The following is a 23,239-nucleotide window of genomic DNA, read 5'->3' on the forward strand; positions in this document are numbered from 1 at the left end:
TACTGCATTACAGCGTGGTACGGTGGGCGCTCAGCAGCAGACAGGAGAGCACAGCAGAGGGTGATCAACATGGCCCAGAGGATCACTGGCTGCTCTCTGCCCAGCCTGCAGGACATTGCCAACTCTCGCTACCTCAACAGAGCTGCCAGCATCATCAAAGACACATCCCACCCCAGCAACCATCTGCTTGACCTACTATCCTTGGGCTGACGGTATAGGTCAATCAAAACTAGGACAAACAGACTTGGGGACAGCTTTCTCCCCAGAGCAATCACTGCACTGAACAACAACAAACCACATTAATCTGCACTTTTCAAAGTTTCTTGTGCAATATCTGTCCCCATGTGCAATATCATTCCACAGTTGTACATAATTTCTCGTTTTACATTGTATATTTTGTCCACATTTTATTTTTAGTTGTACATATATTTAAATATTTTGTTCATTTTTCTTGTCTTTTATTTGGCTAATAATTACTTGCACCTCAGAAAAGCACCTTTTGGCGTTGCACTCAAATCTCGTTGCAATGTAAATTACAATGACAATAAAGGCGATTCGGATTTTTCTGATTCTTTCCTGATTCAAACATCCTCATTTATTCAAGGTTGAAGCTGGCACTCAGAATGAACTGACTTGTCCACCCAAGGTTCCTGAGTGTTTTGTCTAATCATATATTGTACATATGTTTCGTCAGTTTTTTAAACATTTGTGTCTGATTTGTACATATCCTCTATTTCTGCCCTGTAGCCTTTACACTTCTATCTTTATACCTGTACCAACATGTGTGTTTGACAGTGATTGTGCAGATCTGTATGTGTTTGCACACTTCTCAGTCGACTAAATGCTGCTGTCACTGAAGTATAATCCCCCCCATTCAACAATCAGTGACTTACAGCTTCACCAATATTGACACAGCTTGTTCTCCTAAAGCAACAGGCAGCTCGACCAGATCACAGTGTTTTACAGTCATGAGGCGGAAGGACACCCTGATGAATCCTTTCATTTTAAAGTCACGGTCTGGTTAGTTAAGTGCAACCACAAAGTTTTACTGTAGGATTTAATGAGCAACAAGGTGTAAGTCCTCATCATTTTGTGTCACTCTCTTTAGCATGCTTTATCACACATGTAACACGGTCTACATGTAATACATTCCTGCAAAACATTCTGACAAAGCATTCATGACTGTTTATGAGATGATAATGCAAATGGCAATGAAAAAAAGCCCTGATACCTTACAAACATTCATGCCCTGTGTGACAGTAAAGAGGTGCTGTTATGCATGTCTTTGGGTCACAGTGGTGCTCAAACACCACATTACTCAAGATGCTTGAGAAAATGCATTACCAGGTCAGCCAAAGGGGAACTGGCGGTAGCTGCAATAGTAGGAACATCTTTTCAATCTGGACTTCAACTTTTGCAGTTTATTTCATATTTTAATCATTTTTGCTGTGACGCAAGTTCAACAAATGGCACAGCTTTCACCATCTTGGCTTTTTCCTGTTATTTTCCCAATTTGAATGTACTCTCTGGAGTCATCTTTTTCCTCTACACCTTTAATCTGTTTGTTTTCATTGACACTAGATGACATCCATCAACAATTGCCCAATTACTTTTAGGACGCCATGTTGTCACTCTATTCAGCACCATCTAAAGCACATTTAGCCACTTATTTAATCATGGGTGTGCTTTAAGAACTAAATCATTCAAGTTTTTAACTGTCATTACCTTTACGAACTGGTCAGTAGCTGCTGTTCAGAGGTGGACTCAAGTAAGAGGTTTTCTGGCAACCTAACAGATCTGCACCAAAGTGTTAAAAGCATGCAACTAGAGTAGAAAAGTAAAGTTATCTAATTTTCTGTTAGTGTTTACTTTTATTTCATTCAATGGTTGTTGTCATGTTTCATTGTGTGTAAAAACGGTGTGTTGATATGCGTCATGAACCCACTTTAGAAATACAAGAACAGCTCTGCACTTGTTAATAAATACCTTAGAAATACGTATGAAATCAGTAATATTATATGACATACGAGGTCTATTAGAAAAGAAACCGACCATTTTTTTTTTTTTTAAACTATATGGATTTGATTCATATGTTTTTACGTCAGCCAAGCTTGAACCTTCATGCGCATGCATGATTTTTTCCACACCTGTCGGTGACGTCATTTGCCTGTGAGCATGCCTCGTGGAAGGAGTGGTTCAGCCCCCTCGTCGGAATTCCTTTGTCTGAGAAGTTGCTGAGAGACTGGCGCTGTGCTTCATCAAAATTTTTTCCAAAACTGTGAGGCACATCTGAGTGTTGACAACCATTTGTAAAATCCAGGCGGCTTTTGGTGGCTTTCAGTTGAGTAAGTATCTGAGAAATTGTTTAACAGCAGGGCATGCTCCAACTTGTCCTTAAGGCTTCCAACGGAGGTGTTTTTCCTGTGGCGGGCGCGCAGCGCCGGCTGTGAGCCGACGCGCCAATCTGTCCGCACGTCTTTCATTAAAAAAAATCTCCTTTAACAGTGGAATGTCCGGATAAACTGCTGATTCCGACCTCTTCTGAAAGTTCTCTGTTCTCTCATGACGTCCTGGGTCAACAGAGGCTTAAATTTGGAGGTTTTCAGCTTGAAACAGGATGATGACGTCGCCTCGGAGCGCTGCGCGACGTCCCGCTCCGTGGGAAGTCCTTACAGCGATAGAAACAATCCAAAATCTCTCATCAGCCGTTAAAATTTTCACCGAAAACCAGCTTAATTTGTCGAATGGTGTCCACTCAGATGTGCCTCACAGTTTTGGAAAAAATTTTGATGAAGCACAGCGCCAGTCTCTCAGCAACTTCTCAGACAAAGGAATTCCGACAAGGGGGCTGGACCACTCCTCCCACAAGGTGTGCTCACAGGCGAATGACGTCACCGACAGGCGTGAAAAAACTCTCGCATGCCCACAAGGGTTCAAGCTTGGCTGATGTAATCACACGTGATTCAAATCCATATGGTTTTTAAAAAAAATAATAAGGTCGGATACTTTTCTAATAGACCTCGTATGTATTTCTAAAGTATTTATTAACACACTCAACTTTGGGCCAAGTAGTTGTTGTTGGTCCATGGCATAATCGCCTGCATCCTCATGATAACGGGGCATCAAAGCTGACGACAGCCCATTTTAAGACCACCGCACCCGTAGTTGTACAAATGACCAAATGTGCACTCGCCATTTAAGCAACATGCATGCTGGGCATGAAAATGACAAATGCATCAGGTGAAAAATAGCGATGACACTTGCACTGCACGCTACTATGGTTCTGGTAGGACAAAGGTTCCTCTATGGCCTCCCTAAAACCAACTTGAATTCAATTTAAACACAAAGTATTTGCTGCCAAAGTTTTTCATTGTGTTGCAGCAATGCAGGTGCAAAAAATGCACAGTTCACATACTGCATTATCATGTCTTCAAAATTTAGCTGATATGTAGTCAATATTATGACACTTGTAACAATAAAATAAAACATTTTTGTAACACTTTATGATGATACATTAATTAATACAGTAATAAGAATTAACAGTGAATTTAGACTAAGCTGTGCTCAGCAATCATTTATTAAGTGTGTTCATGTTAACTACCATATACATTATTTAATAAATGGTTTCCATCTGTATCAGATGCTCAAAGCACTTTACAATAATGCCTCACATTCACCCTGATGGGAAAGTGCTGCCCCATACAAGGTACTCACTACACACCGGGAGTAACTAGTGATTTTCCAGTCAGGCTGGAATTTGAACCAAGGTTCATCTGGTCTCAAGCCCAATGCTTTAACCACTGGACCATCACCTCCCTCTTAATAATTTAAGAAAATACAGAATGCCCTGACAAAGAATTAATGAAGACAGTTAACACTTAATTCACTGTTAATTAATGCGTACTACTGCATTAACTAACATGATCACTAATAAGTAATTACATGAATTAGTTAACTCTTAATTAACTATGAGTTGATATTACTTCATTATTGTTTTATTTATCCATTATTTATACAGATAGTCTCATTGAGACACGAAGTCTCATTCTCAAGAGAGACCTGTTTCAGTCATAGTACAATATAACAAATAAATACATACAGACAGATATAATATACAGTATCAGTGTAAAACAGTAAAATAGTCATACTATTAGGTATTATTACAGCAATATCTTATAAATTGTTTCTATTTTAAACAAAAATGTTCAACGTGTTAAATCAGTTTTATTTTTTCAAATTTGAAAGTCTATAAAATATGGTAGCTAAATAGGGTACTCCTTGTGCATGTTTTTTCTTGAGCACCATGCGACTTTTATGGCCACAGTTGATTTGAAGCTGATTTTACCCTTGGGTCATATGGAATAACACTTAGAGCTTTCCTGAGTTTGACCCCCTGCCTCCCTTCTATGTATTTATGGGGTGACTGTCTGCAAGGGGAAAGCAGTCAGGCTTCCCCCTCTGTCTGAAGGCTTTGAGAACATGCGGCCTGGCAATAATTGGGTTGAAGCTGCAGCAGTCCCGTAAGTTGGTCTTGATTTAGAGAATGGCTCCATTTACTTTTTGTCTGATTGCCTGTTGCCATCCCAGCTGCAGCAAAGTACACAGACTCAAGAATTTACTGCATGAGTCCAGCAGAATGAGAAAATGGAACACATTTAAGAGCATTACAACCGGACATCCACTGAGCAATGATTACTTTTTCATTGTAGTTTTTTCATACTCCAAAGGCATCAGAGGGCTGATGTGTAGTCTGCATGCACTACATACCACCATATAGAAGTACAAGTTTTTATTTATTTATTACAGCAGTGTGGTGGCCCAGCGGTTAGTAAGTAAGTAAGCACGCTTTATTTATATAGCACTTTTCACAGACCAAGGTCACAAAGTGCTTCACACGATATAGACAATAAAAACAACAGCAGTTTAAAAAAATGTGTCTGTAGTTGCTGTCTAAAAACATCCACAGAATCCAGTGAGCGAAGGGAACAGGGAAGCTCATTCCAGAGGCGAGGTGCCACAGCTTTAAAAGATCTGTCCCCTCGAGTTTTAAAACAAGTTTGAGGAACCATCAGCAGGTTCTGATTGGAAGACCTCAAACTCCTGCTGGAAATATAAGGCTGGATCAGGTCCTTAATGTATTCCGGTGCCTGCCCATGTGGAGCTCTAAAGGTCAGCACTAGGATTTTGTAATTTATCCTGTAAAAAACAGGGAGCCAATGTAAAGACTTGAGGACAGGAGTAATATGTGGGTGATTCTTTAACTACGGGCACTATTGGCCTTGTAAATGTAATTTCCACCACACCATTGCCTTACAATATAAAGCGCCTTGGGGCAACTGTTTGTTGTGATTTGGTGCTATATACATGTGCTCTGATGTTACTGTTTATCTCCATAGAAACTACCCACACAATCTTTCATACAAACTTTTTAAAGGGACATTATTGTTGTGGTGGAAATTACGGCAATAGTGTGGGACAACTACATTTCGTTTAAAAAAAAAGTCACAACAGTTGTATGACATTGAATATCCCAATTATGATTTTATTATTTTACTGATATTTTATTCAGAGATATTTTAAAACATTAGAAAAAAACGTTTGTTTACTATTCATTTTTATCATTGAAGATCATAAGTCTGGGTGTGGGACAAGCACAAAACGGCAATATTTGCATATAATGATGCTGAAAAAAGGTGAAAAAGTCATAGACTACTAGGACAAATTTCTTAAAACACTTTCATTGTAAAGATAACTATAAAAGTGTGAAATTTCCCCTTTTTTCTTTTTTTCATAAAATATGATCAAGGGACATAAAAGTGCCCGTAGTCTAAGAATTACGCATGTATTCCTTGGGCACGGGTAAGAAGTCGTGCAGCAGAGTTTTGCACTACCTGCAGGCGGGCCAGCTCTTTCTTATTGAGGCATGTAAAGAGACTGTTACGATAATTAAGTCGCGAAAAAACAAATGCATGTACAATTATCTCTAGCTCATTAAAAGCCACCATTTTGCGTAATTTGGAAATGTTCCGAATTTGGAAAAAACAGTTCTTATCGAGCTGCCTCGTGTGATGTTCCAAAGACATCCCTCCATCCAAAATGACACCCAGGTTACGCAGGCTGCCTTTAACAGAGCTGCTCAGATTATCAAGGTGATTCTTAATGACAGACATAGCACTATCTGGAGCTACAATCAATGTCTCAGTCTTATTAGAATTCAACTGCAGGCTGTTTTCAGTAAGCCATTCTGTAATTTTAGTGAGACAGCTAATAAGAGAACAAATTTTCTGGGCTTCAGTTGTCTTAAAAGAACAGTACAGCTGCAAGTCATCGGCATACAAATGGTAGGACACATCACAGAACCGCTGGATCAACTTACCAAGAGGAAGGATATACAGCAGGAACAAAATCGGACCCAGGACTGAGCTTTGCAGCACACCCCACAAAAGATCAGCAGATTCAGTCATCACAGAAACACTAAAAGTTCTACCAACCAAGTAAGAGCTAAACCACTCTAATACAGGACCCGACATGCCAACCGTATTCGCAGTCTATTAATCAAAATGCCATGGTCAACGGTATCGAATGCAGATGACAGATCTAATAAAACCAGCACAGAACATTTACCGCTATCAGCGGCCATCATAATGTCACTAGACACCTTCAACAGGGAGGTTTCAGTGGAATGAAACTCACGGTACCCGGACTGAAAGTGTCATAGATGTTGTTAGTCTGCAAAAATGATTTAAGTTGGACACAGACCACCTTTTCCAAGACTTTAGCCAAAAGTGCACTTGTTTGTCTCCATGTAATGTAGAGTTGCATCAAGAAGGGCATCCAGTGTAAAACTTGTACCAAATCAACATGCAGATCCATACTGGCTCCGCCATGGTGGACACTCTGAAAGAACCATGATATAAGAAATAAATGGAATCTATTTAAAGCTGTGCAGGATTTAGTGGTGAAATTGAAGATTGCAACAATATTTTTACCCTTCAAATTTCCACTTGTTTGATGATCAGGAATCATGCTCCCTGGTCTTCTTTTGCAATAAGCAATAAGTATGATCCTCCATTTAAAAAAATGTGGGTTCTCAAAATTGTTAGCCTCCACTAAAAAAACAGTAGAAAGTGTACAGGGGAGCAACAGCAGTACTGCAAAATGTGAAAGACACAGTGAGTAATGCCTCTTTGGACTGCTGTATCAACATGGCTATTACACACCACGTTCCTGGGGGCAGGTTTAACAACAGGTAGGAAATCAGTGCAGCACATGTGCACACCAGAGCCTGTGCTGTTACTTAATATAAGGACTGCTAAATTCCAGAAATAAACAAGATGGACAAATAAACATAAATGTAAACATTGTAAAGAGCTTTGAGCAGCTGCTAGATCAAAAAGTTCTAGAAAAATGCAGCCCATCTAAATGTGTGGCAGAATATTTTGGATGTTGTTTGAGTCTGTTTGAACAAAACAAAAAATAAGAAGATAAATACAAAATACTGGCTCACGGTAACATGGAGAATTAAATATCTTTGTCTGGTCCCTTGTTTTTCACTCGGGGACTGAAGTGGAGCTGCATGTTGATTTGGCACAAGTTTTACGCCGAATGCCTTTCCTGACGCAACTCCATATGACATGGAGAAATGGGCAGGGTTTCAACCAAGAACCTTCTGTACTGAAACAAAGTCCACTAACGTCTTCACCACCACCCCCTAGAAGTAAGGCGTGAATTCATGCAGGAATCCCCCAGCTTGTGGTGTAAAACACAACTTAAATTCCAAAAATTAGCATGACGGACAAATAAATGTGAATTGGGCATCATATTGGATGTTACTTGATGCAGTTTGGACAAAAGAAGTAACCAGATGAGCATGGATTGCTGATGCAGCAACATGAAGATTAAGATACAGATTTACTGTATTTTCAGGTGGATAAGTTGTAGTTTTTAGTACTTGGGAGGTCCTGCGACTAAATACTCTGGTGCAACTCATATACAAAAAAAAAAATAAATTACATTCATTACTAATAATAATAGTTATGACTATAGAAGCAGTGTTGATCAAGCGATTAGTACACTTGTTGAGGACCATCCTTGTCCATTCTCCTTGTAATGTAGAGTTGTGACAGAAGGGCATCCGAAGTTAAACTTCTGCCAAATCAACGTTCTGATCCACCTCGAATCTGCTGTGGTGACCCCAAGTGAAAAAGGGAGAAGCAGAAGGGACTTATTGTGACTATTTCTATTGGAATTTCCAAGGAATCGAAGGACTAAACAAAATAAACTCTAATACTGAAAGAATAAATGCCAATAATACAAAATATACTACAAGAATGCACAAAAATCCCAAAGTATAGAGCTGAAAATACAAAAAAGAAAAAAACATGGTGCAGCATATACTCCAGTGCAATTTATGTTTTTACCTCTTCATGGGCATTTTTTAACAGGTGTAACATACCCTGGTGTTATTGATATACCCAGAAAATAAAAGGATACAGGAAGCCCTTAGTTTGTGGTGTGTAACATAAGGATTGTTAAATTACAAGTATAAGTAAGAGACAAATAATGTGAGATGGACAGTATACTGGATGTTACTTAATTCGCCCTATTGAGGTTTCAAATCCCACAAAATCTCACAAAACTTCGGAGAGGTCGCTGCTCTGTGAAATGTCAGTAATATTGAGAACTGCATTGAGATGCTCTGATCAGGCTGTACTTTAACCGCTGCACACGGACAACAGCATTAACATCGCAACATAAAACTATTTGTATGTTGTTCCTAAAACTCTGGTGAATATATTCTCTGGGTTTTTAGATGTCGTTATTGTGTTTGTTTTATGTAAACATACGAGAAGCTTAGGTTGTTTCTCCATTATTTTCAGTGGCAATCGCTGTGAGCTGCAATCACTTCCTGTTCATGTCATTCTGGGGGAAAGTGAAGTTTGCTCTTTAACGCCCTGATATTGTGATTTACAACACAATTTGTCCTGTTTGTTACAGAGTAATATATATATAAAATGACTGAAATTCGATTTGCATTCATGAAGATCCACGGAGAATAAATGAGGCGGACATGGATTATTTGGAATATTTGTTTTAGCAAGTTTTCAGGGTCTCATGCATGCATTCTCTTAATAACGTGATGAAAAGCATAAAAAATTACATTTTGGTAGTATAATATTCATTTGCAATTATCATGTGGATTCTCTATGCTATTTAGACTGCAGTAACTCTCTGGCGCGCAAATGATTATGGAATATCTCAATAGGGAGAATGCAGATTAGACAATAGAAGTCACTGGCTGCACACGGATTGTTGGCCCATAGTGTTGGAAACATTACAATAAAAATGTGGATTCAACTAGTTTTTTAATTTGGAATTTTTGTGCCTTGTTGGAGCATACATTGGTGTTCTTTTATTATTGGCATTTTTTATTTTTAGTGGTTTGTTTCTTGTGAAAACCCTATGTAACACAATAATAATAATAATAATAATAATAATAATAATAATAATAATAAAAGCAGGAAAACCAAAACTAGTACAAAAACCATGACTTATATTCTGGAAAAATACATATGACATGTACTTTTTATTTATTTACTTATTTTTACTAATTTGTAAAATACAGGCATGTCATTAGGAAATTTTGAAATAGATGAATCCTCAGAAGCAATGGAGAAAAGTGACAGTGGCAGAGGGAAGGTTTTGAATTTCGAACTTGAAATGGTAACATTTGGTGACATTCATTTTTCAAAGAGAAAGAACAGTATGTATACTGCACTTTTCCATCTGAGACAAGACGCTCAAAGCGCTTTATAGCTATTTATCACATCAACCAAATCACACATACACTCATGTCAAAGTTAACATCCTTACATGGAGCACCTTAGTGACGCACAGCGAATAAGGCAAGTGCCGTCCTTTCACCTGCCCCACCTACACTTTCATGTCTGGTTAGGGGATTAAACATGTGACCCTCTGGTCACAAGCCCAATTTATCAAACTGCTGACAATGCACTTAGTGGTTAAGGGCATCTGCACAGCTCTGTTCTATTCAAGTGTTCCATTAGCATTGCAATGAGCCAGATGGCACACTACCAGAGCTTTTCCTAAATCCTGTGCTAATGTTTGTTGTGTGGGCCGCCAGAAGAGGAGGTACTGCTGGCCCACCACCAGAAGGCGCCCTGCCTGAAGTGCGGGCTTCAGGCACGAGAGGGCGCTGCCGCCTCAGGAACAAGCCATGGTGACAGCTGTCACCCATCATCTGTGACAGCTGTCACTAATCCATACATCTGGTATAAAAGCAGGAAGACACCTCCACCAAACTGCCGAGATATCATCTTCATTTGGAGGTACTACTCTCAGCCGTTTTTTTTAGATTTATAAATCTGTGATTGTGAGTGTTTGCAGGAGAACCGGTCGTTTTTGCGGAGGCTGTGCATGACGGCGCTCCTTTTCCTCTGAGACCACTGCAACGTGTTGAGTGAGAGGTGGAGGTGGCATTCCCACCATTGTTACTGGGTGTTCACACACCCACCCTTTGACTGTCTTTTGCTTTCTGCCAGCAGTACCAGATCCGACACGCCGGAGAGGTGGCCACCTGGGGACTCCGGGACTTGGCGGCTCCAGTATTCCTCGGGTTCAGGTGGCGGTGGAAATCGTGTGGTTCCGGTTCGTTTCCTGACGGGCGTCTCCTATCGTCGAGCCTGCCCACACAACACCTTTATTAATTGACTGTTGCACATTCTGATTCTGCTGTGTTTGGTTGTGACATTCACACCAGTAAAGTGTTATAATTTGACTTCTTCCATTGTCCGTTCATTTACGCCCCCTGTTGTGGGTCCGTGTCACTACACTTTCCCAACAATGTTCTTAACTTGAACCCCGTTGGCTCCAATATATTGAATAAGGGATTATTGTGGAATTTTTAAATGTTAGTGTGACACTGTATCAGTGTAAACAGTAATCACATGCTCAAAATAACTGCATATTAAGTGACTGTGTAATCTACAAACTGTTACCCTAAAGATTCCAGTCTCCATACATCTGAAACCTTGTGACATCATGAACCACTGAACATCAGAGTGGGCAGGGCCAAGAGCAGCCTTCTTCAGAGCAAATCAAAGTATAGGAAATGGAATTTAAAGTACAGTAAACACTGAGAGCACGATCTATACTGTAACCGTTATTTGCCAGCTCCAACTGACAATGTAATTGCTAGAAAACAAGATTATTTAAAACATATCTGGGTTTGAGGACTATAGCCTTTCATGAGATGTGGTGAACATCGAAGCAGTTACCCAAGAACATAAGGGGCTGACACTAATAAAGCTTAATAACCAAAATGGTCTCATTTCCATTCATTATTAAGTCATGACCTCATGATCTGAGCTGAAACTCAGCCATCTAAATGATGTATTGTAAACTGTCCTACATCCGCCCTGCTGCAGGGCCAAAATAAATTACCTTAGCGCCGGATTCATCCATGTTTTGTTTTCATGGAAACCTCTCACTAGACTCTGCCTCCTAATTGGATCTCCACACATTAACGTCATCAGAGGTCAAGATCCAACAATTGCTTAACAGATACAATCATTATTCTCTCTCCACGTGTCTCTCAGACCAGTGGGCTAAGTACATGGCAGAAGGTTTTGTCCTTGTGCTGAGCTAAAACGAACATTCTCCTAATCACTCCTCTCTGTTCCACTTGGACCACAGTAGCCGTTTCTTCTAAGCTGTAAAATGTATAAAAGAAGGTCACAGCCTGTTATGAATGAAATGTGATTTACTTTTGGAATGAGTGGACAGTAGCTGGGTTGACCAAAGACAAAGTCCCAGGGTCACTCAGACAATGAAGGGTTCTAATCTCAGAACAAAGCCCCGATACACCCGATTGTAAGAGGCACCGAGAAAGGAAAACAGCCTCTTCACATCAGTGATTAAAAACGGCCTTGGACTCAAATGGCCTTATGTGAAACAAACAGAAATGAAACAATTTAGTAAAAAAAAAAAAAAAAAAAAAAAAACCCCACACACACACTTGGATATTGTATTGTATTGGACAAGTAAACATTGATGACTGTGGGATACAGTGCAGCAGAGGAGAATATTTAGAGCGGAATCCTGCAAATGGTGATAAAGGGATCAAATTCGGCAGAAATACTCCTCAGACAATCCTCTTTTGAAAAAAACCGATTGGCCACTTGAATTTTCAGTTGGCGTTCAGGTAGAGGTCAACTGAAGAATTACACGGGGTCAAAATTAAAAGATGCTCCAATCATATTGAAACCCATGCCACATTACTTGCCTGATCATAAAGATTCCAAAAAAGGTATGGTTTGGATGGTCTGCAACTGAATTCTATGGAGTTATGGGATAAAAACAGCAAGAATGGTGACAAAGGTCAGTGTCGGTTTGTACAGGGGTCAAAAGTTAAAGTTGCTCCAATTTTGGTAAAAAGTGATGCAAATTACTAGCTGAGTTAACACGGTTTTAAAAAGGCATAGTTTGGACCATGTATCATCCTTACTTATCACGTTACGGGGTAACATGTCACACGTCATAGAATCCAATAGACGTAGACCTTGTTTGACCTTTACTTTGGAGACCAAGCATTCAACACTGTCAAAACTATTCTATTTAATAATTCTATTAGCTCAACCAATAATTGGAGACATGGAGTCCGAGTGGACCATGTTCTCCACCTCCATTGTCAATGCAGCCACTCGTAGCTGTGCTCACAAGGTCTCTGGTGCCTGTCACGGCGGCAATCCCCGAACCCGGTGGTGGACGCCGGAAGTAAGGGATGCTGTCAAGCTGAAGAAGGAGTCCTACTTGTCTTTGTTGGTAGGTGGGATCCCGGAGGCAGCTGACAGGTACCGTCAGGCCAAGCATGCTGCAGCCCATGTGGTTGCAGAGGCAAAAACGTGGGTCTGGGAGGACTATCGGTAGGCCTCGAAGAAATTCTGGCAAACTGTCCGACGCCTCAGGAGGCGGAAGCAGCTCTCCACCAGCACCGTCTATGGTGCAGGTGGGGAGCTGTTGAACCGGAGTGGGGATATTGTCGGGCGGTGGAAGGAATACTTTGAGGATCTCCTCAATCCCATCATCACGTCTTCCGAAGAGGAAGCAGAGACTGGGGACTCAGAGGCAGACTCATCCATTATCCAGGCCGAAGTCACCGAGATGGTTGGAAAGCTCCTCGGTGGCAAGGCTCCTGGGGTGGATGAAATCCATCCTGAGTACCTTAATTCTCTGGATGTTGTGGGACTGTCTTGGCTGACACCTCCCTCTGTTTAAGAAGGGGGACCAGATGGTGTGCTCCAACTACAGGGGGATCACACTCCTCAGCCTCCACAGTAAAGTCTATTCCAGAGTACTAAGAGGAGAATTTGACCGATAGTCGAACCTTGGATTCAGGAGGAGCAGTGTGGTTTTCGTCCTGGTCGCGGCACACTGGATCAGCTCTACACGCTCCATCGGGTGCTTGAGGGTTCATGGGAGTTCACCCAACCAGTCCACATGTGCTTTGTGGATCTGGAGAAGGCGTTCAACCGTGTCCCTCGGGGCACCCTGTAGGGGGTGCTCCGGGAGTACGGGGTCCGGGGTCCTTTGCTAAGGGCTATCCGGTCCCTGTACGACCGCAGCAGGAGCTTGGTTCGCATTGCCGGTAGTAAGTCAAACCTGTTTCCAGTGCACGTTGGCCTCCGCCAGGGCTGCCCTTTGTCACCGCCTCTGTTCATTATCTTTATGGACAGAATTTCTAGGCGCAGCCAGGGTGTAGAGTGGGTCTGGTTTGGGAACCACAGAATCTCGTCTCTGCTGTTTGCGGATGATGTGGTCATGTTGGCTTCGTCAAATCAGGACCTTCAGCGTGCACTGGGGCGGTCTGCAGCCAAGTGCAAAGCGTCCGGGATGAAAATCAGCACCTCCAAATCTGAGATCGATAGACGGATCGGTGCAGCATCTGCAGTGATGCGGCCACTGTATCGGACCGTGTGGTGAAGAGAGAGCTGAGTAGGGGGGCACAGTTCTCGATTTACCGATCGATCTACATTCCGATCCTCACCTATGGTCATGAGATTTCGCTCATGACCGAAAGAACGAGATCGCGAGTACAAGCGGCCAAGATGAGTTTCCTCCGCAGGGTGGCTGGGCACTCCCTTAGAGATAGGGTGAGGAGCTCGGTCACTCGGGAGGAGCTTGGAGTTGAGCCGCTGCTCCTCCATGTCGAAAGGAGCCAGTTGAGGTGGCTCGGGCATCTTTTCCGGATGCCCCATGGACGCCTCGCTGGAGAGGTGTTCCAGGCACGTCCCATCGGGAGAAGGCCCCGGGGAAGACCCAGGACACGCTGGAGGGACTACATCTCTCGGCTGGCTTGGGAATGTCTTGGGGTTCCCCCAGAGGAGCTGGGGGAGGTGTGTGTGGATCGGGAGGTCTGGGCGGCTTTGCCTGAGCTGCTGTCCCCGTGACCTGACTCCGGATAAAGCAGAAGAAAATGGCTGGATATATATAGCTACAAACAGAGCAATGTAGTGTATCATATTAGATGTCAGGAAAACTGTAATGAAACTACATAGGTGAGACGAAGCAACTTTTACACAAGAGGCTATACCAGCACCACAGAGAGGTCGCCAGTGGGCCTCAGTCTGCAGTTCATCTCCATCTGAAAGACACTAACCACACGTTTGAGGACAAGGAAGTTAAAATCTTAGCCAGAGAGAAGAAATGGTTTGAGAGAGGTGTCAAGGAAGCATTCTTTGTAAAACAATTGAAACCCAGCCTTAACCGCGGAGTGGGTCTCAGACACGCTTTGTCCCGTTTACAATGTGGTACTCAGGTCAAAGCAGTTTCAGTCTTTTGTTCGTGGTAATGTCATTCACATCATCAGGAGAGAGTCGTCAAGGGAGCCATCAGGGGAGGCTTCCGTCCTATCATTAGGAGAGTGCTAACTAGAGCACAATAGGTGCTAATTAGAGCTATTGTTTAGTCACTAGCCTATAGCAGTCAGCCTCTCGGTAGGTGGGGTCTGGTTAGGTTAAAAAACTCCAGCTTTTGTTGGCTTCTGGTTTATTCTTCTCTACAAGAGTCAAGACAGGAGTCAGACTACCAGAGCAAGAATTTTAGCTGAGGAAGCTTCTGTGATTTGAAGCGAAACGTCCTCACGTCAAGCAACCCAGTCCAGTCGAAGATTCAAGCTTCTCTACTATATACACTCAACAAAAATATAAACGCAACACTTTTGGTTTTGCTCCCATTTTGTATGAGATGAACTCAAAGATCTAAAACTTTTTCCACATACACAATATCACCATTTCCCTCAAATATTGTTCACAAACCAGTCTAAATCTGTGATAGTGAGCACTTCTCCTTTGCTGAGATAATCCATCCCACCTCACAGGTGTGCCATATCAAGATGCTGATTAGACACCATGATTAGTGCACAGGTGTGCCTTAGACTGTCCACAATAAAAGGCCACTCTGAAAGGAGCAGTTTTATCACACAGCACAATGCCACAGATGTTGCAAGATTTGAGGGAGCGTGCAATTGGCATGCTGACAGCAGGAATGTCAACCAGAGCTGTTGCTCGTGTATTGAATGTTCATTTCTCTACCATAAGCCGTCTCCAAAGGCGTTTCAGAGAATTTGGCAGTACATCCAACCAGCCTCACAACCGCAGACCACGTGTAACCTCACCAGCCCAGGACCTCCACATCCAGCATGTTCACCTCCAAGATCGTCTGAGACCAGCCACTTGGACAGCTGCTGAAACAATCGGTTTGCATAACCAAAGAATTTCTGCACAAACTGTCCTGTCAGAAACCGTCTCAGGGAAGCTCATCTGCATGCTCGTCGTCCTCATCGGGGTCTCGACCTGACTCCAGTTCGTCGTCGTAACCGACTTGAGTGGGCAAATGCTCACATTCGCTGGCGTTTGGCACGTTGGAGAGGTGTCTGGTGTCATTTGTTTCATCTAAGTCACACTGGTCTTGCCCAAGCTCCACCCCTTTACCCTTTTTTTTGGTTGTCTGGGAGTAAAGGAGTGAAGCAGACTCAGTTATCTAGAGCCACCTCAAACTGGCACTTCAGAAAACTTGAGTGATGTCACAAAAGGCTTGGCTATTATTTTTACAGCTAGCGGTGTCACCTCTGTCTAAAGGAAATCACTTTCATGCATAAACCAAACTACCCACAAAAGACTGTGCTACTGTGCAGCAGCTTATGGATGGTTTAGCGTCCTGAATGGTGCTGTGCGGTAAAAAGGAGTCACACAGAACAGATCAACTGGGAATTTCATTTAAACAAGACCAGACGTTTGACCAAACAAAAAAAAAACATACTGCCACAAACACACAGCATAGACTGATATCACATAACTTTTTATCCTTTGCCCAAGGAAACCATGGAAATGCCAAGCAAACAAGTGCATGGATTTGGCAGGCAGCAGCTCTGGCTTCCGTCTGTGGGAACTAATGTAAGAAGCTGCTGTGTCAGACGTAAGATGGAAAACCACGTTGACCTGACTCAACTGTTAAAAAACTGTCAGGGCACTGAAGTAACTGGCCTAGATTCCCTTCATGTGTATATTTAGCAATGACAAGCTTAGTTGTCGTTAATGCTGAACTCACATTTGATACCAGGGTCAGGTCAGGTCAAGGAGCACGCTGTGGTTGCAGGGTGGACCCTCCCAGTGAGTGATAGATAGGTGCATGTCCACAGGCAATACTAATGCATTTTTTACTATGTTGTCTAATTTTAGTTCATGTGGTGCTTGCTGAACATATAATAGGTCACGCCAAGGTATGTGGTTTAACCAAAGGCTTCCATTTTGGGGTGTTTGAAAATAATTCTGTCCTGCTTTGAACCTCAGATTGCTCTAAGTTTTTGGTTTAGGCTGCAGAAAATGTTCCCAGCAACAGACAAATGAACAAACAGGACTGGTGTGGTCTGTTTCACCCATATTTTTACATTAATGAGGCAAAACCTGAATTGATGATCGTCAAAATGAAAAATTAAATACTTAGATAATCACAAAGTGATCCCCCATTGTGGAACAGGCAGACTTGAAGAGTTTGTGGGATATATCACTCATTTCCATAGTGGAGGTCATTCAAGTCAGGTCATGTCAGAGCATGCCCTGGTGCTGTGCGTTCTACATCCACAACACCGTAGAATCACCCTGGATCATAGATGACAACCACCCAGGCAGACAACTGGTCAATTCCCAGATTTCTAAAATTACCATCTATCTGCCACAGACAGGTGAAACATGGACATTCCCTTGGCCTTCTCCAGCTACTAAGGTCCTTAACACTCCTGCGTGCCAGATCATGCTCAGAGAAATGGGCCACATTTCCAGACTGTCATAACTGCTCCCTCAGAATGCAAGTGATGCTTCTCATCCTAATCTCTCTTAGTAACCACTCACTTGATACAAAGTCATTCCAGCAGTACCCAAGGATCCTTTGAAGACACAGTACCAAAGACATTCAGTAGTTGTGTTAGGTCACTGGTTAGCCTCCAAGTCTCACAACCATACTGCAAGACAGGTAGGATCAGGACCCTAAAGACTTGGACCTTCATTTGCCTGCAAAGACATTGGTATCACCAAATACCGCTGTCCAGTGACCTCATAACCCCATAAGCTCTTCCCAGATCCTTCTCCATCTCAAAGGCGGATGACCCAGAGACAGGCGTGTCCCTGCAGAGATAAGTGAACATTTCTCCAAGTTCAACTCTTTCACCACATACAGATACACTTCTAATGGCTAAATCCAGGAAGTTGTTAAAAGGTCACTGAAGTTGTCAAAAACAGCTCCACAATATGCATGTGTGCGCGCACGTGTGTGTGTTGCTGAGGGCCATTGGTGCCAGTTCTCATCCCCAGATACCATAGGATGAAGAGGATTAGAATCTACGACTCCCTCTCAATGGGACATGTGTCTCGAGTGGGTTACTTCCAAAGAGAAGTAACCCACTTACAGCTGATTGAACCAGAGCAATGTAGGTGAAGCGTCTTGTCCAAAAGCCTCAAGTAGACATATCTGGACTTGAACCATGATCAATTTGCTCTGTGTAAACCTCATCTAACAGAGCTCAGAAGCCAAGCAGGGTGGGTCCTGGTTAGTACTTGGATGGGACACCTCTTAGAAAGAGCAGGGGCTGTGTCCATTTTCTGGGTAACACTGGAGTTGTGTCAGGAAGGGCTTGTGACGTAAAACCTGTACCAAATCCCAAAGTGGCTCTGTGGTGACAACCCCGAGAAAAAGGGAGCAGCTGTAAGACAGACAGCTTAAAGTGATGACTCATGCACAGCCACGAGCAACTACCTTTGAAACATACGAGGGGCGATTGAGAAGTTTTGAGTGTCAGCCAGAAAAAAAGCAGGGTGTGGTTCTCCATTTTTTGTATTCTGAGAAACCAACATTTCTGAACATTGCACTGAGTCAAAATTTCACATATTCTCGAGAAATGTTGGTTTCTCAGAATGCAATAAATAAATAAATAAATAGAGAACCATGCCCTACGTTTTTCTGACTGAGGCTCAAAATCACCATTTGTATTACAAATTCTTAAAAAAAAAAAAAAAAAAAAAAAAAAAAACATTGAAATTCAGGACTTGAACTTTGGATATTCTTATTTCTTTTAGAAACCTAATTCCAATGAAGTTGAGATGTTGTGTAAAATGTAAATAAAAACAGAATACAATGATTTGCAAATCCTCAACCTATATTCAGTTGTATACACCACAAAGACAAGATATTTAATGTTCAAACTAGTAGACTTTTTTGTTTTTGAGAAAATATTTGCTCATTTTGAAATGGATGCCTGCAACACATTTCAAAAAAGTTGGGACGGGGCAACAAAAGACTTGGAAAGTTGATGAATGCTCAACGAACACCTGTTCGGAACATTCCACAGGTGAAGAGGTTAATTGGAAACAGGTGAGTGTCATGATTGGGTATCAAAGGAGCATCCCCAAAAGGTTCAGCCGTTCACAAGCAAAGATGGAATGAGGATCACCACTTTGTGAAAAACTGTGTGGAAAAAATAGTTCAACAGTTTAAGAACAATGTTTCTCAACATTCAGTTGCAAGGAATTTAGGGATTCCATCATCTATAGTCCATAATATAATCAGAAGATTCAAAGAATCTGGAGAACTTTCTACATGTAAGCAGCAAGACCAAAGACCAACACTGAATGCCCGTGACCTTTGATCCCTCAGGCGGTACTGCATTAAAAACTGACATCATTGTGTAATGGATCTACCGCGTGGGCTCAGGAACACTTCAGAAATCCATTGTCAGTTAACACAGTTCGTCGCTACATCTACAAGTGCAAGTTAAAACTCTACCATACAAAGCGAAAGCCATACGTCAACAACATTCAGAAACGCCACTGCCTTCTCTGGGCCCAAGCTCATTTGAAATGGACAGACGCAAAGTGGGAAAGTGTGCTGTGGTCTCATGAGTCCACATTTCAAATTGTTTTTGGAAATCATGGACATCGTGTCCTCTGGACAAGAGGAAAAAGACCATCCAGATTGTTACCAGTGCAAAGTTCAATGCCAGCATCTGTGATGGTATGGGGGTGTGTTCGTGCCCATGGCATGGGCAACACACATCTGTGATGGCACCATCAATGCTGAAAGGTACAGCCAGGTTTTGGAGCAACACATGCTGCCATCCAAGCAATGTCTTTTTCAGGGATGTCCCTGCTTATTGCAGCAAGACAATGTCAAGCCACATTCTGCATGTGTAACAACAGTGTGGCTTTGTAGTAAAAGAGTGCAGGTACTAACCTGGCCTGCCTGCAGTCCAGGCCTGTCGCCCATTGAAAATGTGTGGCACATTATGAAGTGCAAAATACAACAACGGAGACCCCGGACTGTTGAACAACTGAAGTCATACATCAAGAAAGAATGGAAAATAATTCCACCTACAAAGCTTCAACAATTAGTGTCCTCAGTTCCCAAACGCTTATTGAGTGTTGTTAGAAGGAAAGGTGATGTAACTCAGTGGTTAACATACCACTGTCCCAGCTTTTTGAACCGTGTTGCAGGCATCCATTTCAAAATGAGCAAATACTTGCACAAAAACAATAAAATTTATCAGTTTGACATTAAATCTTGTCTTTGTGGTGTATTCAACTGAATATAGGTTAAAGAGAATTTGCAAATCATTGTATTCTGTTTTTATTTACATGTTACACAATGTCCCAACTTCATTGGAATTGGGGTTGTATTATTGTATTATTGTGTTTTTTTTTTTGTATGAAAAACAATTGGATACCCAATCAGGGCATGGAGATGTGTGTAATCTGTGATAATAGTAGCACTGTAAACCTCAATGAACAATTGGAAGGTTTTGAATGTGTTAAAAAAATTAAAAAAATCAAATACGTGAAGTCTGGATGAAGTGTGATCCACAAATTTTGAATAATCCGATGTAATTTGTGCAGATAGGAGGTAATACATGTCTTCTACTTTAATGTTACAGATGACTTTGATTTCTATTTCATTAGTGAATCTTGAAATAAGCCATTGCTGCTTGAATGTGGATTTGACTGCTCGTTATTTTGATACCAGACTGCAATTAAAGGCTAAAATTAAAATACAATGCAGATTGCATTGAGTGGTGAGTGATTTCATTTACCAGAGTGAACAGCGATTGTGTGCAGCAGTGTGCATTGGTTGTGCACGGAAAAGTGAGGGGAGATTAGCACAGCTCTGTGAGGCACACAGCTCGCTCACCACTCTGGTATGTTGCAAAAGTACATAACAGTGGACATGCGAGTAGAACATGGAGTGATCAAGACCTACCATTTCCTAAGAGAAAGCCTCCAACTGATACTCCTCTACAACATAAATCACATGAATTGCATGTTGCATTGTTCAGCAGAAGACAGTTTTAAGATGTTAGCATTTTAGCTTTATGTAATAGTGTGGTAATACCACATTCTCCCATCAGAGGGCTTAGGGCTCTCCACCCAATATCATGTATATCAGAATACCAATTTCAATAAATGTCTATTATTAAATGTCTTACTAATTTTTGGTTGGTGACATCTGAAATAGCATTTAGATCATGTACAATAAAATGTGCAGTTAAACTAATAGTTTATAACTGTGGCTGCCTCTGGGCAGGCCACAATGAGTTTACCTTGTGTGTAACGCATCACTTATCCTACAGAATGTATGAGTCTGAAACATTTTGCTACAGTTGACATCCTTAGTCCCAATAAAATTTCCACATAACTTGATTTGTTTTTACATGAACTTAACAGCAATGTGAATTTAATGCTGTTGTTTTTTTTCTTTTCTTTTTTAAAATGATCTAATTGCTACCGTGAGTTGTGCCTATATTTTTCACTTCAGCTATGCTTATCTGCTACAAATCTCTGCAGTACAACATGTAATCGTTAACTCTTGACAGCACTTGAATCCTTTAAGTTTGAGTCAAATGTCTGAATGCGATGAGCTCATGTTTGCTGTGATATGATGTCTCCGAGAGGTCTACATAAGAAAGCCCCACACATCTGTGGATATATCAAACATTATGTCATATTAACACAGCTATAATTACACAATCCCTGTCATTTACACGGGCGTGGATTACTGTAAAATCACTGTGTGTTTCTTGTTCTCAGTGTATGACTACTTTCTGGCTTTTGATGTTCTCCTACACAAGAATACAGTCAAAACATGGTTTCTATCACGTTTGAACAGGTATTCATTGGATTATTTCTTGAAATGAGTACAGTACAATTTACAGGAATTATGCCTCTATTTTATCTGTGAAACATGTAAGCATATATTTGTGCATGTGCTGAGATTCCTGTTTGAAAATGAGATTGATCATGGGTTGTGAAAACCTAACTTACTGCCTTGTCAGTATTTTAGAGTCTAGTTAGAGCAAACTGTTCAGCTTTATAAACAGAAGCGTTGCTCCCCACCCATAAACACAAGCGCTCATTGGTGTTTCTTTTTATTTTTCCACTATTTATTTATATCCAAGAGCTCTAACTTCATTACCAGTCTTGTTGAAAATCATTGTTAATTGTCTTTTAACAGAACTTTTTACTTTATGTATAAATTCATTAGAGCTCGACTGATATATCTATTGACCGATATCGGCCAATATGGGTCACTCACCATCATATTAGTATCGGGGTTATTTTTGCTGATATGGAAACTTATTTTACCCAAGAAATAATGCAGAAAATGCACTTTGGCAGTTTGAAATGTCATTATATTGTTTGTCCAGTACAGGGTGATCCAACTGCATTGTTTACAATATTATCAAGCATGGCTGGGACCCTCATCACCCCTTGTTTATGCTAGAAGAAGCAGAGGCAAAGCGAACAGCTGCCATTCATTTCAATAAGAGTAGCGTCTTACAGCAACATGACGTGATCGCTACAATGCCAGCTACGCAGGACCAGAATAGATGAGCAGATTATTTAATGCAAATGCTGAGCAATGCGACATGGCAACTGCTAATCTGAGTGAAAGCAGTGTGACATGCTTTGATTGTTTTCCGGTATAGTATGACCTTTCGGCATCTCCCTTGTTAATTGTAACTGCAGAAATATTTAGTCACTGAACAAATTGAAAAAAAGTGTCTTTTGACAATTGTCTCTGTTATGGCATAAAATGGAGATAGTATTTCTGTAGGATTCCAAAATATTGCAAGTCCTTTGCAATACTCCTGGTCACCAACATGGCTTATGCGATGCATGGATTTGCCACAAATGAAACACAGATGATCTCAGTCCTTGACCAGACCTGAGAAATATCTGTACATGTTGTAGACCGACACTCCGGAAACACACCGGAATAATTCTTTGTGCATGGTGGCTGAGGTGTGTCTTGATTTTCATTTCAGTGGCCGTGTTAACACATTACACTTGGACACCACCTGCATGAGGGAAGCATCCCACATGCAACATGTCAGATTGTGGCTGCCATGCACTTCTAGAAAATAGAGCTGGTGTCTTATTTATTTTTTCTCTCATACGTGACACCAGTGGCATGCAGGAAAAACTGTAGGAAATGAACAGACATTTCAACATCATATCGGCAACAAAATAACACCTTTTACTGGATTTTCCAGGGGGGGGAAGAGGTTACAGACATAAGCATATTTTTTTATAACTTTTTGGCTTGAAAAAAGTCACATGATCATTAAGCATCTGGATTTTAACATAATGGGAAAGCTGTTGGTTCAGATGGCATATTA

General features: G+C 41.4%; 2 long non-coding RNA genes across 2 annotated transcripts; one reads left to right on the plus strand and one right to left on the minus strand.

The window, feature by feature from the left end:
- LOC117517082 lies at positions 1-22,304 on the minus strand. The gene is made up of 4 exons (XR_004562645.1): positions 22,293-22,304; positions 16,146-16,151; positions 2,537-2,541; positions 1-128 (listed from the first exon to the last, which is right to left on the minus strand). It is a non-coding gene; the product is annotated as an uncharacterized LOC117517082 (long non-coding RNA).
- LOC117517083 lies at positions 3,990-17,199 on the plus strand. The gene is made up of 3 exons (XR_004562646.1): positions 3,990-4,073; positions 4,967-4,972; positions 17,189-17,199. It is a non-coding gene; the product is annotated as an uncharacterized LOC117517083 (long non-coding RNA).
- Positions 22,305-23,239: the final 935 nt, after the last annotated feature.

Source organism: Thalassophryne amazonica, chromosome 9, assembly GCF_902500255.1.
Source record: "Thalassophryne amazonica chromosome 9, fThaAma1.1, whole genome shotgun sequence".
Classification (NCBI taxonomy): Eukaryota; Metazoa; Chordata; class Actinopteri; order Batrachoidiformes; family Batrachoididae; genus Thalassophryne; species Thalassophryne amazonica.